Below are 15,647 nucleotides of genomic sequence, written 5' to 3'. Positions count from 1 at the left end.
CCCAGGAACTTTCAAACACATCCAAAATTCAGTTCTTGAACACTGGGAGGGTTTTTTTTACAAAATTTTTGGAGAATCACAGAACAGCCCAGGTTGGAAGGGACATCAGAAAATGGTGTGACATGGCCTTTCATGAGAAAGGGAGCCCAGGTGGGACTGTTCATGTGCACCTTGAAAACTTCCAATGGTGGGAACTCTACCACATGGGGAGGTTGCTCCCATAATCGACTGTACTCACTGTGTAAGATTTCTTTCTTATATGGAAACCTCCCCTGGAATAATAACTGGTATCCCTTGCCCCTTCTCTTTGTAGCTGCTTGAGAAGGGAGAGCCTCTGCCCTCTTCGTAGCCATGCTTTCAGCCATGCTGAAATTCTGTGGTGAAGCTCTTCCCTGAATCTTCTCTTTTCCAGAGAGAAAGGACATAACTCCTTCAGTCTTTCCTCACAGGGCAGATTTTCCAGCCCTTTGATCATCAAATGTATCAGATTTATATATTTCAGAATTATAGTCACCATGCAAGTGAAACACAACCCATTTTGAGTCAAGGCTTGCTTGCTGTTGTTGCAGAACAAGTATAACATACACCTGTTTTGCACAAAGCTGGGCTTCTATATTATCCATTGTCCTTCTGGTAACATTTTTCCAAACACAGCTTTTAGTAGATGAAAATTCTAGATTACAGGTTAAGATACAAGGTGTACAACTGATTGTTGCTTGTTGTGAGATCAACAGATATTGCCAGAACATGAAACATAATTAATATTATAAATTGCCCAATAGAACAGTCATGCAATAGACCTCAAGGAGACAAAATTTATACATTGAAATACATACAAAAAGAGTTACTGCTTTGTTTTTATATAAATATTTTGGCCCCATTTTATAGATAATAAAACCATAAACATTGCTTGCAGTCATGAGACTTTCTTTTATATGAAATTCTTCCCTTTGACATCAACAGCCATACACTCAAATTACACAGGCGTTTCTGCTTCATAAAAAATGATTCCTCATTTGAACTTTTCCATAAGATCACAAATGCAGATTGCAACCGAACTTCATCTCCTATTTCCAGATTGAAACTGAGCACAGTCCTTCAGCTTTGGTGGAAGATACCAGGACTTTGTCTGGGAGTGTTTTGGGACTGGAACTTCATGGAGGCCAATGTTATCATCAAGGTCATACTAAATAATGAATAATAGACTTTCCCTCTATATTTTGCAAATTACTGATTTATAAAGTATCTAATTCATACTCACTGAGTTTTTATCAATTAAGGTCTGAAAAGATCGCTTGTGGAATAGCCTGTAAGTTCTGAAAGTTGGGTACAGCATTTTAGCATGTCAGATTCTCTAGACATAATTTTCTATAGCTTAATACATTCTTATATTTTGTATATGACAAAAAAATCATATGTTAATATATAACTGTAACCATGTGTTGCAAGGCCAATCAATACTAAAAAATATAATTCACTTATAAATTACATTATATATGTATATTTATATATGCATTGTATTGTATTGTAGATATATGCATGTATTGTATATATGTATATATGCATTTTATACATTTTTATATTGCAGCTCCCAGGCTGTGAGCACTTATTTTCCCAAATAATAATCCTGTCTCCAGTTTCCACCTGAGACACAAGAGTCCTTGAGCCAATTACCCATCCCAAGATCTAGTAATAGCCCCTCAAACCAACACAGTCCTCTTTAAAATTCGAATCTTCTCATTTACTGGTGGTCTTGGGTTCAGAGATGACTGATGTAAACAAGCAGATGGACAGACCATCTTTGGATGGAGTTTTTAATATTCTGTGTTGTTTTTATTCTGGAGTAGGAACAAGAAAGTAAAGATCATTTAGAAATGGTCCCCTTTCCAAAATACAATGATCTTTGTGTTCACCCTTCACATCTGACTCCTTTTTAGAAGCTCAGAAAAGCCAAGCCCCACTGCTTTATCAGGTTGCTGTAAGCACAGATTAATTCTCTGCTGAACTTTTGTCTGGCTGTGAACCAAGCCCTCTTTATTATTTTTATTCTCTCTCAGCAAATTCTTCCTCTGCAAGATATACGCCTTTCTTTGTTAACATCTACTTTCTTTGTCCATATCTTGTTCTATTCCACTAAGGCCTCTTCCAAGGGAAAATTTTTTTTTTTTTTCTGATTTATGCCAACTCATGGCAATTCAAGTACTTTGTTTGTGATGATGCAATTGTTAATAATTTGTTTTCCTGTAGTAGGAGTACTGTTTCACTGTGGCTGAGGCAGTGTCACTGAATGGGGCTTTTATGGGGCTTGGGTCTGAAGGAGAACTTGGGGAGCAGGGGAAAGTACCAATGTAAAGAGATATTATTGCAAATGAGGTGGCAACACTAGACTGCTCTAGGGACAAAGACAGCAGTAATCTGTGAGACGCTTTGCCTGGCTCTATATTCAAGCTCAGGATAGGAATATCCTTCCTAAGAGCTGCTCTTCTTTTTACCCAAATCCAACTTCTAGGCAAGGGAATGCAAAAAAGTTTTCCTAGCATATTCAGCTCCCAGCTAATGGAAGAGGCCACAGCACAAGGACCAGGACTGGAGAATGGAGTTGCCATTTCTAACACTTTTTACTGCATGCAGACCCATGGACTTTTGTGAAGAGCTGTCATCATCTCAGATCACAATGTTTTAAAAGCAGGTTCAAAAAGGTGATCATTTAACACTGTGTGAAGAAAATAATGTGGTGTGAATTCTCACAGCCCACCTTAGAAGAATACATACGTAAAATTAAGTGCTTCTTATTTGTAGAGTAACTCCTTATGGAATTTCTAGGGCAGAAACTACACTGTCAATAGGAGGGAAACCACTCACATTGCTACTTGTTCAGCTTTTAATAGGTTTCAATGTCCAAGTGTATTCCTGAAGACTTGTTGCAATAAACTACCAAATAAATTATATAAGGAAAAAAAGGAACACAGCCCTTTACTCTGCATTAAAAGTATACTTTCAGAGATGCTGCAGTCAGCAAAGGGCTCGTAGGGGCACGCCTGACACTGAACAAATAGGATCAAGTGTAAAAGTTCATCTACATTAATAACAAAATTCTTCATCCTCTGTTTCAGCTGCTGAGTCTATTAGAATGATAAGTCAAGAATGTTTTACTGCAATGATTTTGGAAGAAAGCCCAGGTTAAGAGATTAGAGCTTTGTACAAGCCTTGGCCACACAATTTCTCCCTAAAATGAAATTCACTCCATTAACATATCTTCTTATCTCCTGTCCTTCTTACACTAACAAGAAACCACTTCAGTAGTTTCTGATATGCTAAAGAGCACTCCAGTGACTGTGTTGTGGTCTATCCTGTGCAAGCAAGGCAGAGAGAGTTACCTTCCTAATTTTCTCCTGGTTCTCAATGAAAGTTTAGTCCAAGTAAACATATTTTCAGAAATTTTCAATTTAAAGAAAATCTATCAGAGTGTTCCTGCCAAATTCTACCAAACAAAAGAAGTAATCCAGAAAATAAAAATGAGCCATATTTTTGGGGGTTAATAGAGGGGTAACAGATACCTGTGGTGAACAGGTAGAATGAGCCTCTGAATATCAGAAAATGAGGAAGAACTTTACTGTGAGGGCAGCTGGGCATGGGAACAGGCTGCCCAGAGTGACTGTGGAGTCTCCTTCCCTGGAGATATTAAAAAGCTGTTTGGACAAAATTCTGAGGAAAATTCCCCCTTCTAGAGCAGGGAGGTTGGACTAGTGGTCCCTTCCAGCCTTACTTATTCTGTGACTCAGGTCTACATCCCTGTCTGCTACTTTCCTTGGGGCATTTCCAGCCCATTACATGTCTTGAATTTCCTTCCTCTTACACAGAGTAAATGACACAAATAGCAAATACAAATATTAAGGAAACAGAAAGTACCCACTCCTTTTTCCAAGGAGTCATACAGACTACATATTAGTTTCAGGAAACAACTGCCTGGGGACGACCTTTTTTTTTTACCTTATACAACTGTGAACATTTGTGGCTTTATAGCATGACGTCAAAATCCTCTGAGTGGCTTTGATCTGTGAATTCTAATCCGACCAGCAAACAGATCTCATTTCATTCTCTTCTCTTCGTAAAGAGAAACCTGCTGATGCCAAAATGGCTGTGACAGCCAAGGGGCAAAGCCAGCTGGTTCCTGTCTAAATTATTACCCTTTTTGACCATTAAAATATTTCAAAAATGCCAGAAAACATTGGTGACATTGTCTTAATCTGGTCTGAGACAGTCTTTTCTTACCAGGTATTTGGTATACATTATAGTTAAAGTCCACTTCAAGCTGTCTTATAAGGATAAATATTTTGAACTAAAGTGAAGAACACAGAATTGCAATAAAGAGACCAGGCAAAAATATAAAATTAGATATTTTTTATTTATGAACAGGAAATACTAGTCTTCTGAATTGCTCAAATGATGCTGTTCAGCAAGGAGAAATTTCCATGAGTTCACATTTAGTTGATATTTGCGTGCTTCACAGGGTCTAATTTGTATAAATGAAAATTGCTCTTGAAATAGCAACAGTAAGGTTAAAAGAGGACAAGTTTCAACATAATTACATGTTGGTGTAGGGCTGTCCATATACTCTGTCAAGATGAGGAGTATTCTCTCTCTCAGTGCACCGAGTGGCTGTTCTGACAGACACAGCATCAAAGAGGCTGAGCAGTAACAGGAGTAGGAAATTTCCACAGAATTGGCAGGTCAGATTTAATCACAAGACCTCAAAAAGTGAGTGTTGCTGGACAGAAAGCATGGATGGTGAAGCTGGGAATAAAATAATTCCACATACAGTCTTCTAGTGAAACCCCTGTTGATTTATTAGTAAGGATTAAATCAAATACTCTGTGATGGGTTTTCCTGACTGTTCTCCAAGTGCCCCAAGACTCAGCTCTGCAAGGAAATACCTGTGTCACAGCATTTGGCAGCTCAAAGGCTGAGTTTGGTTTTATGTCTCTTGTTAATTAATTGGAACAATTTTCTAGAAAATGAGGGGTTTTGATATGTTTTACATTTCCAATTTACCTCTTAGAACAGGCTTTTTCTGGAGCATCACATAGAATACCCTGATTTGGAAGTGACACACAAATATCACCGAGTCCAGATCCTGGCCCTGCACAGGACAACCCTGAAGCTTGATGCAACTTTCTTTCTTACAAGAGAGAATGTGGGCAAAATGGTTGCATGTGCTGCGTGGCACTGACGTCTCCCTGGGTACTCCTGCCACACAAAGCATACAAATTATTTACTTTCAGCCTGCTTCTCCACCTTAGGGCAGCACTGAGCCATTGTGGCCTTTTTCCTTTTGGCACCTGAGGCTGCTCAGCTGTCCATGTTTGGCACTGCAATGCTCTGGGCAGATCTGCATCAAGGCACAAGAAGTACAGCATTTTGTTTGTTACACACAGGCTCCAAAACAACTGGAGGTGGAGCCCTTTCTTTACCTTGGATGCATTTGTGAAAGTTGTTCAATACCCTGTAAAATTCTAACAACAAAGAATTTACCTGGCTGTAAACGTGGCCCCATCTGTCTCTTACAACTGAGTCACACGAAATGAGTTCTCTTCTAAGTAGATTTGTATCTTACATATAATTATGAAGTGCAGCTCTGGAGAGAGACAGAAAGTGAAGAAATCTCTTGCATTTGTACAACATCGAAAGCAGCAGGGCCTTGGGTTTGTGAGTCCATGATTTGTGATGAATAATGAAACACCTATGAACAAAAATCAGACCACATATGAATCCTGGGCCTATAGAAACCAATGGACATTTAGGTACTGGCATCAGTTACATAATGTCTTCTGCACCTTTTCTCACATTTCAAACAAAATGCAATCTTTCAGCTCAGTTTAAGAAGTGGTGGGAAAATAACTCAATAAATTGCCTATTTGGAGCTTTCTTTATCTGGTTCTTTGTTAAAGCCAGTTAAGTGGAACCTATTAAATTCAAGATGGTGCAAACAATGATGAAAACATTATCAGTGAGGTTTTCTAATTAGGATTAGGAACAAAAGTTCAAAATCCTTGGTGTTTGCCCTCTTGTCCCAAAAGGCTTAGCATTTGTGATGATTTGTGCTGATTTTTTGTTTAAAATGGAAAACAGAGAATGGAGTAGGCATCCTTTAGTCATCCCTAGGATATGGCCTCAGCAGTACCTAGCAGCAGCTCAGTTGTTGAAGCAAAAACTCTGCAGTGGGTGTGATTCATGTGCACAGTGGCCTGTTCCAAACCTTTGCATCTTGTCATGCAGCTTACTAGGGACAATCTTGGGTGGATCTCAGCAACAAGGAAAATTGTTATAACATATTAATTTACTAAAATATGTACAAGAGTCCTAATTCTTGCTTACTGATACAAAGTCCAATTTTTTATAACTGTAACTTTTACTCACATTTTCAGTTTAAGAGTTCACTACTGTTATGAGGAAGGCCACAATACTGAATCAAGTGGCTGATGGGTTAAGGCTAACATGTGACCTACACTCAGAGTACTTTTGTTGCAAAATCAATGACCCTTTTTAACCTATAACCTGCTTTGGCATTGCCAACACATATTTTACCTCCATACTTGTCTTAACCTTGCTCTGCCATGGTTGCACAAACATGCTGCAGCTTCCCCTCACATCAGATTTCTGTTGCTGCTTGTTCACAGGTAAGACCTCAAAGTTGTGCTCTGCTGTTATGGTTTTGAAGCAGCTGAAAAACAAATTGCACACTCAGACAAGGAACCTGTTTTTCTCTAGAGACACATTTTATGGTGTTATTTCTTGTTATAGCTAGATAATAGTTTTTGTTAAGCTGTGTTCATAGCAGTGACAGCAGGACTCCAAATAGCTTTTTAAAACTGTGCTAAAGTATAAGGTATCTGGACTTGTAAGGAAGGCAAGCTGATCCCTTGTGCAGTGAGTGGAGCATCAGGGACCAGTGAGCTGTCCTGTCCAGCAGGGTCACCAGGCTGCAGAAGGAAGATCATGCTCTGATTCCATTGGGAAAAGATTCTAATGCTCAAGTTCTTTCTCAAGTTCAATATTTAAGGTGAACTGTGAGAAACATTTGAGAATTTAAGACATGGCAAACTGGATTGAAGTCTGCAGCAGAACCATAGAGCATGGTGAGGCCAGGAAAAGCTGTTGTATGCAGCAGCAAGGCTTTTAGAAGGAAAAGTCCTTCCCTTTTTAATGAATACCATGTTCTCAGGCTGTACCCCAATTACTTACTTAAAGATTAAATTCTATTGAAGTTGCTGCTTGTTCACGGCTTTGATTTGGTCACAGATGTTTTGAGTGCTGCCATGAATCAAACTGGAACTAAGTAAAAATTGGGGAATTTTGGACTCATTGGAAAAGCAGTAATCTTTAAAAATGATCAGAAAGGAAAGAACGAACAGTAGGGTGGGCTGTACTGCTAAGAATCCCAAAAGGCAGTTCACAGCCAGTGAACAACTCTTTAAAGAAACTGGTAGATTCAGGAAGACCAATCTAGACCATGAAAGTCTTAGTCCATGTTTCCAAAATTGTTTACCCAAACAAAGGAATTGAAAATCTTTTAATTAACATAACTTTGAAAAGGAAATAATAGTCCACAAATGGGTAAATAATCTCTCTGGGACCTCTAACATCTTGGAGTAATCTTGGAGTACACAAATTCTCAAGGTCAGTGCTGCTGAAATTATTAGACTTCCTCATAGACACTCAAAGGGTTCGTCTGGTTATGATGAAAAGCACAAGTTTGCTTTTCAAAGAGCCAATGATGAAATTATAATAAAAATTCATGCATGAGCATCAGAAGGAAATATCTGTGTTACTGTAATTATGTCTAGACATGATCTATTCACAGTCCTGGGCAATTGGTTGTAGGAGGCCATGCTTGAGTCTGGGGTGAAGACAAGATGATCTCCAGAGGTCCCTTCCAACATCAACCACTCAATGATTCTCTACAATTATTATACATATAAAAAGAGAATTACAAATTTTAATTTTTTTTAAATTTTTGGCTGTGATGAAGTTACTGTGAAAAAAGCAGTAATCAAAACAAGTAAAATATTGCCTTTCTGTTTTTGTTTGATCGATGACTGGGTTGTTTCAGTATTTATGTCAGCATAACCCTACTGAAATCAAGCTTTTCTGACACCCTGGGGAATTCTACATCCAGCCATTTCCTTGTCTGGCAGTCTGTTACAAAATCAAGGAATCTCCTGTGATGTAAAAGTAGGTTCATCTTTCATTCAGTGTAGATGTTTTCAAGAGGAAAAGACAGAATTATTCTATATTATCAATAATTTTTCATTATGGATGTTCAAAGAAAATCCATTTTTAGTAAACAAAAAACTTGCACATGTGTCTGCCAGGAAGGCATGTGACTTCTACATGGGTTTGTGAGTTCTGGGTGAAAAAACAAGCCAGATCTTCCAACTGTCTGGAACTCTAGGTCCCATTTCTGTACTGGTATATATTCTAAGCTGGAATCACCTTCTCCCTATATCAGTCAAAAGGCTGCATGACACAGTTATAAGATATAGGAATTCTGCTAACCTGCAGAATTCTGCATGGTTACCTGCAGTGACCTTCAGGTCTTAGGTAAACCAACCCTTAGGTGAAACAACACTGCAGCAGCTGTCAGTATGTGGCATGTTGTTGACCTGTCCCAGTTAGCCCACTTTGAGAAGACAATGGCCCAGTCCAGAAGGCAGCAGACTGCAAGGAGCATTCACAATAGGCATTATGGGCAAAACTGTGTCAGGTTTGGCTCCTCCACCCCACACAATCCTCCAATGTTATCCCAGCAGACTTTGTACCTGCAGGCAATTTCTCGAGGCATGCAACACACCCAGGTCATGTCATGTTATCAAACTATGCCCCTGATGGGTTGCAACACAGCACTTGTATAACTTCAGACTTGTTGAACTCATCAGAAAGTGTAATGCTCAGGAGAGGTACAAATCCAAGCTCCGTGTGGTGTGGACATGAGCAAACTGCTCACGTTAACCCTGCTTTATTTTGCAGTGTGTAGCTGGCTCTGCTTGATTTTGCAGTCTGAATGCAGCCATGGGGTCTTTGGACCTGGTGGGAACAAGAAATATTTCTACTGGGGCAGAGGGAGGGATCAATCTTGTTAAAACATAGAATTATAGAATATCCTGAATTGGAAGGGTCCTGAAAGGATCATCAAGTCCAGCTCCTGGCCCTGCACAGAATCACCCCAAAAGTCACACCATGTGCCTGAGAGCACTGTCCTTGAACTCTTCCAGGCTTGCTGCTGTGACCACTTCCCTGGGGAGCTGTTCCAGTGCCCAGCCACCTCTGGGTGAAGAACCTTTTCCTGATATCCAGCCTAAACCCCCCTGACAGAATCTCAAGCCGATCCTTTGGATCCTGTCGCTGGTCACTGCAGAGGAGAGAACAGTGTCTGCCCCTCCCCTTCCCCTCACAAGGAAGTTGTGTCTGCAATGAAGTTTCCCCTCAGTCCCCTCTACTCCAGGCTGAACAAACTAAGTGACCTCAGCTGCTTCTAAGCACTAGACAATGGTGTAGTTTTTTCGCCTGAAAACTTAATATGTAACAAGCAAGACATTCCTGGGTGAAACTTAAATGCCTTTGATATGTATCAGGCCAAGTTTGATGATCTAATAGTTCCTTGTGACCCTAACTTGGGTGAGATATGCTGCGTGGGGAGGTGTCTCCCCAGGGGGCACTGGGTAGCCAATTACAGCCCACAGAAAAGTGGCCTGAATTGTTTCCTTTAGTAATTTTTTTTGAATGATACATTACCATCTTCTCAGGTAATAAGTGACAGGAAAAGCCTTTTCTTGCCTAAAAAAAGAAATGACACAATTTATGAGAAAAAAAAAGTACTAAGAGAGCACTGTGTTAAATAAGGTAACAGGAACATATGATCATGTCAAATATTCCTGTAAAATCTACTGGCATGCAGCAATGATTGCAATGTAGGTGTTACCTTAGGTGTATTATACTGGTATGTGTTGCAAAAGAAACAGGGAAACTGTGATCACAGCAAGCAGGAGATTGTTCCACTTACAACATGCAAATGAAAACACTCTCTAATATCAAATAAACCTGACTCATTTGTCAGGATGTCATCAGTTGCACTTGATGAATGGCCACTTACAGCACACAGGACACAATTTTGGCACAGTATCATCCTGGCAGAGCACCAATCCTGCCGTGCTCGCGAGGCAGGCGCGTGTGACTCAGCAGAGACATCCATCGGTGTTGGGTGACTGGAGGCTCCTCTTCTCCCAAAACCATTTGAAGTGAGACCTTTTGTGCTGTGAATGGGAGGTGGGCACACTGTCTGCACATCTCTAAAGGGCAATCTTCCCAAAATACTCATGATGTGCTTGCTGATGGTCATTTGAGCTCTCTTTCTCCTTTGAAAGGGCAAGTACTAATAATAAAGAAGGCAAATAATTGAACAAAAGGAGGAATTAAATGGACAAATAAATAGTTCAAACCATACATACCTTCAATAACACACACTGCTCTGCACTAGCATACTGCTAGTCATGAAAATGCATCATGGAAGTATTTGATGCATCATGGAAATATTTGATACATCATGTATTGGCCAATAATGGACAAACTCGCTAAAAATACAGGAGGAAGATTTTAAGGTATAGAATTCCAGTTTTAAAAGAATTCAGTTCCAATCTACGTACCAGTAAGTGCAGTGTGGTTATTAAAGGGCTTGCCTAGATAGTAAAGAACAAGAATTTTATGGCTGAAGAATTTTCAGCTAATTGACTTGGACCTAAAAGAGCAGCCAAAATATAAATTAGTTGATCTCTTTAACAGCCTGTCTCTTTAAGATTGCAGGTCCCATGGAGAAATCAAATCATTGTGAATTGAATCAGGACCATTATGATTTATATATTAATCCCTCTTCAAAGTATAGTATTTTTATGGTGTCATCATTAATTAATAATGTAAAGCTTAATGATTTAAAGTGAACTTCTCAACACAATGCCAGAACAGACATATATATTAATATTAAAAATAGTATCCATTACATTTATCATTATTCAAACAGCTTTCCTCTTCCTTAAAAGTGTCTAGAAAGTTTAAAATTCTTGGCAGAACTCGAATCAATTTTAGTAAGTGATTGGCACTCATCCTTCCTAAAAGCCAGTGTTGCACCATTTGCTGCTTCAATTGCAATGAAGGTGTTCCAGAGGTTAATACTTATAATAGCTTCATGCCAAGGTGAGAGAGAAGCTTGAAAGCAACAATACCTGGGAAAGCAACTCACCTTTCTGTAAATAATCACTCAAAGCCAGTCTTACATTTCTATGTATCACCAGGTACAAGGAGGACACATCAAAAAAAGGGATAAAAGCCCATAAATGGGATATCCAGCTCACAGTGCTGGGTGCATGCTGCATTCCAGTAAACTCTTTCTGGATCTGGGAAAAACCACCAGCAAGAGCACAGGATGGATTTTATCTCAAGCTTTCCTTTCATAAGCCAGGCAACTTCAGAGTAGAAGTGGGGTTGTCTCTGCTGACCATCCGTTACCTTATGGAAGAGAGAGCATTGATCAGGTCATTCAGAATCTATTCCAAGGGAGCAGGAAGAGATGGAATTACCTAAAGCATTTAAATTAAGTAGCTTCTGTCTCAGAACAGCATTACCAAAGGTCTAGCAGGACTTGGTGAAGACACCCTAAGACCCTCTGGGAACCAGTACCATCACATTGGAGCTGGTGAGTGGGGATGGGTGAGATCTTCTCTCCGTGCTCCACTGCCCAGAGGTCCACTGCTCTCCCAGTGGAGCATGCAGGATGGGAGAGCAGACACATGGACACCCAGCCATACACCTGGTCCAAACAAGGAATAAAACATGGGCCTAGCAGCAATGCTTTGGAAACAGGCTTGATTTTCTTTTGGTCTGGAGGGTTGATCTTAGGGAGGTCCTCTTCAGAGATACAAAAAAAAAAAAAGTCTTCAAAAGCCATGATAGGGTTAGAATCTGGCAAATAGCAGCAGTTTTTTATACTTGTAATCATTGGAAGCCTTATTAAATGAAATTCAGCAACTTCTCAGAGTGGACAGAGCTATCTGACTGGCTGAGCTAGATGTTTTCTCCTACATGCTATTAAAAACTCTCTTTTAACCACTTGTCCATATGGGTGTGCCACAACATCTGCTCTCTGCAGGTGAGCCACAGTTGAGATGAGGTTAACTTCTTTAACTTATTAACAGCTGAAATAGTAGAAGCTGATAGCAGTTGATGATAGGTGTTCCCCAAGCTCCCAATAATTTTTCTGGACAAACAAAAGCGCCAGGTGAGATACACAGAACAGATCATACAAAACCTGTACCCAATCCCAATTACTGCTGCAGGAACCTAATTCAAAAATGCAACTGCCCGTGCTTCTTCTGTAAAATGCATATTTCTGACTCATGGAAAGAACTTTGACTCTAGGTTATAACACAAATTAGAACTATAAACTTTCAAATAAAGAAATGCTCATCTTCTAGAAAAGGTAGAATGAAAAAGATCTCTGAAAAAACCCAGCCATCTCTACACAGTCTCCTCTGTATGCATGGGAAAACTGTCTGCCTCTGCCCCCAGAAAACCTCCCTGCCAACCCTGCTACTCTCCCTGTGGGGCTCCCAGGCCATGTGCCCATCTCCAGCTGTCCCAGTGCCTCCACTGACTCTGCCCAGCTCTGGTGAGGGCAGGCAGAGTGTCCCATCCCACCAGTGTTCTCTGGGGACCAGGGTGCCAGGGGCCGAGTAGGGACAGTTGGCAACTTTGTCCTTGCTGTCTGTCCAGCTGCTGTGACACCAAGCCCTGTTCACACCAGGCACACAACCCAAGCAGCCACATGGCCCAGCACAGTGCCATGTCCAGCTGTGCTGTGCTCCCTTGGGCCTAGCAAGACAACCCAACTCAGCTGAATTACTTTGTACCCAGTGTGAGCCTTGGCTTAATTTCTTTTTTGATATTCCATAACCAGTTCCAGAGTGATAAGATCACCCCTGAGCCTCCTCTTTTCCAGTCTAAACACCCCCAGCTCCCTCAGCTTCTCCTCATCAGACTTGGGCTCCAGACCTTTCACCAGCTTTGTTGCCCTTCTCTGGACTCACTCCAGCACCTCAATGCCCTTCCTGAACTGCAGGGTCCAGAACAGGTCACAGAAATCGAGGAGTGGTCTCACCAGTGCTGAGGAGAGAGTCACTGTCCTGCTCTTGCTGGCCACAACATTCTGATCCAAGCCAAGTGCTATTGGCCTTCTTGGCCACCTGGCCAGACTCTGGCTCATGTTCAGCTGCTGTCAAACAGCACTCCCAGGTCCTTTTCCACTGGGCAGCTTTCCAGCCACTCTGCCCCAGCCTGTAGCACTGCCTGGGGTTGATGTGAGCCAAGGGCAGGACCCAGCATTTGGTCTTGTTGAATTTCTTACCATTGGTCTTGGCCTATTGATCCAGCCTATCCAGATTCCTCTGCAGACAATGACTGGAGAGATGGTGACTGGAATCATCAAGGGTGGTGGGCCTCTTTCCACTGCCCTGCCAGAAATGCTCATGTGAGAGGATGAAATTGCATTATTATTACTATCAAGGAAGACTGCTGTGTATGTACCCTCAGGCACAGCTGCATCACCAAGAAGCCTGGAGCAGCTACACTGCTGGGAGACCTAAGTCATATCAGGCACTGTCTTTTGGGTATCCCTGTGCCTCTCAAGCAATCTGCTGAAGGCACATCCCCCATAGCCCTTGAGACCCTGCCCACAGTGCCAGTGCAGGACTGGCTCTGCAGCTTGCTCAAACCTGTCAGCTGCACTGGGCTGCTGCAAAACCCAATAGCACTCCCCTGCCAAGGAGTGTAATGTACCCACCTTGAAAGACCTTCCCTTCATATGAGTTCTTTGTTGGCTCAGCTGGGCACTGACCCTTGCACAGTCCAGCTGTGATGTTTTCTGTGCATTCATGGTTATCAGAATAGAGTCAGCAAAGCTCCAGCTCCAGATCTTTGTACAATTGATTTTGCTGCCTTGTTATATACTGCTGTCAATCACTTTGTTGACCTAGACGTTAATAAATCAAGTTATGCTGACCACAAAAAAGGGGAGTTGATTTAACTTGTTTTGTTGGTAAGGCATAGATGATCTGGTCACCTGACAAAGGCTCATTTGTTCATATCATTTACAGTATCAAAACCATTGTACAAACCTCTACTGTTTTCAGCTGTGAGGTTTTCCTAACTGATCAAGCACCAAAATGATTCTCTTAGCACTGTTCAACTCCTGTGGTGACCACTTTTACAAGTGCCAGACTTCCAGCTGTGAAAGTCTGTCCGAAATATCCTCCAATCTGCCCCACAACTGTCATTGAGAGACCGCTCAGAAGACCCCCTTTGTCCCATTCCTGGCCATACAGTGGAAAATTACCCGCCAAACCAGGGGCTCTGAGACCTGATTGCTAAGCTACTGTTTCCACAGGTGCATTTTTCTGCATGCTACACTGAACCCAACGAGAAGAAGGGGACACTGTGCCCTTTTTGCAACAATAGCCTTGGAAGCCGTCCCACCTCTTGGCCTGGCTGAACTTCTCCTGAGCTTTTGGGAGGTCCCTCACAGAAGACCCCTCTCGTTCATCTAAAACGACCGTGACAGACAAGCTGAGATGACAGAAGCCTCTCCACCAGAGAAAAACTCGAGAAATCCCCATGTGAGAAAGGCCTCCTTCACACTCCCCAAGGACTGGGACTGAAGCCCCCAGCCTGGGGGAGGTGCACAGGGGGGAGGCGAGCTGACCAAAGCAAGATGGATGATTGCAGGTGCAGGCATTGGACCATGAAAACAATGGCCCTCACCCACTGAGAGATGGACTGTGTGTACCCCTTTTCCAAATACCATTCTTTTTACCAGAAGATACAATAGATTCAGTTTTGAAATAATCTCCTTCCCTTGTGATGAGAAGAGTATAATTAGGGTCCAGAATGGACTGCATCTCCGAGATCTCCCCGGACATGAACCTCGTCGGCTGGACACCAAAGGACCCCCACCATTCTCATGTTTGGTAGCTATATACTTTTCCTTTTCCTCCCTTTTATTCCTTATCTTTCCCTATTTTCCCCAATTCCTCCCTGAAGCATTTTTGCTGTGGTTATTTCAATAAAGTGCATTTGTGTTAATTAATACTGCAACCCCTTGTACCGTGTCGGTTTTTTTCACCCTGAGATCAATCTAAGAACCACCACGAAGCCCGTCTGCAAGGACGGCTCGTGACACTAGTGCACACATCTTTTTCCACCAAGGTCCTCTGTCCTGCCTTGCAGATTGAGGACTCATCGCCTTGTCTTTGATTCAAGTTAGACCAGACATCACTTTCTCTGCTCTTGTAAGGAAATACTGTCACAAAATTGCCCTTAAACATAGGCATATAAATATAGTAAATATTTGTTAATGTATATTTGACACTGCTTACCTTTTCATCTATTTATTTCAATGTGGTCTAACAGAAAGTGTCCCTGTCCACAGCGAGGGGGGATTCGTGATTTTTGAAGTCCCTTCCAAACGCAAACCATTCTAGGATTTTATGATTATTTTTGCCTGCTTAAGTTCTATGCCTCTCAGTGGCCCTATATAGTAAAAAATA

At 41.5% G+C, this 15,647-nt stretch overlaps 1 long non-coding RNA gene across 7 annotated transcripts; it reads right to left on the bottom strand.

Annotated features, from left to right (window-relative positions):
• Window positions 1-4,414: 4,414 nt before the first annotated feature.
• LOC132326658 (uncharacterized) lies at window positions 4,415-15,414 on the bottom strand. Of its 7 annotated transcripts, XR_009486298.1 has the most exons (5): window positions 13,886-15,413; window positions 13,451-13,556; window positions 10,151-11,556; window positions 9,793-9,834; window positions 4,415-9,084 (listed from the first exon to the last, which is right to left on the bottom strand). It is a non-coding gene; the product is annotated as an uncharacterized LOC132326658 (long non-coding RNA). The 7 variants fall into 7 exon arrangements; XR_009486296.1 differs by having other exon boundaries at window positions 4,415-9,834; XR_009486293.1 differs by having other exon boundaries at window positions 4,415-5,740; window positions 6,586-11,556; window positions 13,886-15,410.
• Between the last annotated feature and the right edge of the window lie 233 nt (window positions 15,415-15,647).

This window comes from Haemorhous mexicanus, chromosome 4 (assembly GCF_027477595.1).
Source record: "Haemorhous mexicanus isolate bHaeMex1 chromosome 4, bHaeMex1.pri, whole genome shotgun sequence".
Taxonomy (NCBI): domain Eukaryota; kingdom Metazoa; phylum Chordata; class Aves; order Passeriformes; family Fringillidae; genus Haemorhous; species Haemorhous mexicanus.
This window is presented reverse-complemented; position numbering and strand designations above follow the sequence as displayed.